The sequence below is a fragment of the Coregonus lavaretus genome (assembly GCF_964263955.1).
Source record: "Coregonus lavaretus genome assembly, contig: HAP1_SCAFFOLD_48, whole genome shotgun sequence".
Lineage (NCBI taxonomy): Eukaryota > Metazoa > Chordata > Actinopteri > Salmoniformes > Salmonidae > Coregonus > Coregonus lavaretus.
The window spans coordinates 1,580,133-1,581,637 of NW_028163311.1; the positions used below are offsets into that span (position 1 = coordinate 1,580,133).

Consider the following 1,505-nt stretch of genomic DNA (forward strand, 5'->3'; position numbering starts at 1 on the left):
AAAGGCAAACCATTTACCAGGTTAGTATTTGACTATTATTATGATCAAACACTGTGATATGTGATATTTAGCCTTGTACCTTATACCGATATGCTGTATTGGGTTCACAACCAGGGCTAAACTTAACAGATTACTCCACGAGGGTGACATCACACCACAGCAGGTGGATTAATTCCATGAAGCTGTGTTGTGTTTCCTGTGGACTATGCTGTGGACTATGCACTTAAGAAGCTGCCACTGGAAGAGCCACTGATCAAGCACGCACAATTTGTAGATGTACGGCAGAGGGCTGAAAGTGACATCGAAGATGTCCTGTACTTTGTTGAAAGGTTATTTTTTTTCTCTAATTATTGTCTATCATCTTAGCTAAAATACCCTGTGTTTTATGATGAGGTGTGTTCACTCCTAAACTGCACATGAGATATTCTTATGTGGCTTCTCCTCAAAGATGTGTATGAACTGCTGCTGGTTGATGACTATATACCTAAAACGTAACAACTTGTAACTCTACTTTCATAAATAGGTTTCCCCATCTCCTCCCATACCATTGGCCAGAGGAGCATGACCTTCTGGGTGAGGAGTTTCTAAATTATCAGACCATGCCAATGATATCCCTGCAGGACTAAACTGAAATGGAAAGCTTCTGGGCTGAAATGGCAACCCGGAAGCATAAGGTAATTTTTTTTTCCTTTTTTGTCTTTCCTTTTGGCAGGTGTGGCTTGGCTACATCTGTTGCTTAAAATTGTTGCATGCATATATGTGTCATGCATGTTTCAAATTATGCATGTTTTTATCTGAACTTTGTTAATGGATCAACCTACAGTATACTCACAGTATTAATCAATCAAAAATCAAGGTATGTTTTTCCATTGTGTTTTGGTGCATTTTCCATAGGTGACAGGAGCCAAAGAATTCGAGAGGCTTGCTGCCGTCGCCAAGCTTGTCCTGGTGTTGCCCCATGCAAACGCAGATGCTGAGAGGGTGTTTTCAGTTGTGGGACTGAACAAAACCAAGAGAAGAAACAGCCTAGCATTGGATGGCACCCTGTCCTCAATAATGACCATAAAGATGGCCAATCTGGAGCCCTGCTTCAAATGGGAGCCCCCCTCCGATATCATCAAGGCCTCCAAGAAGGCCACAGGCCAGTATAACCATGCCGACAGATCATAGACAAGAGGCCCATTTGAGATGAGCCAGGTCTGCGCAGAATCGATCACCGGCGATCACCGCCCAATGCATGCTGGTTAGATTTGTGTCCGACTTGAAATATTAGTCTCTCTGAGACGTTTGGTAGGCAGTGCATCCTGTTTAGGGTGGCTCTTCGGTTCCCCTTTTGTCTTGAACAGCTGTTGACAAAACACATTAGGACAACTGAGCCTGTGTAAAATACAGAGTGTGCATCCCAAAAGGCACCCTATTCGCTACGTAAGGCACAACTTTTGAAAAGGGCCCATAGAGCGCTGGTAAAAAGTAGTGCACTATATAGGGAATAGGGTGCCATTAGG

General features: G+C 43.4%; 1 long non-coding RNA gene across 1 annotated transcript; it reads left to right on the forward strand.

Moving 5' to 3' along the window:
* The first annotated feature begins 256 nt into the window (after positions 1-256).
* Positions 257-942, forward strand: LOC311118298. Its single transcript, XR_014611787.1, has 3 exons — positions 257-329; positions 524-674; positions 895-942. It is a non-coding gene; the product is annotated as an uncharacterized lncRNA (long non-coding RNA).
* The last annotated feature ends 563 nt before the right edge of the window (positions 943-1,505 follow it).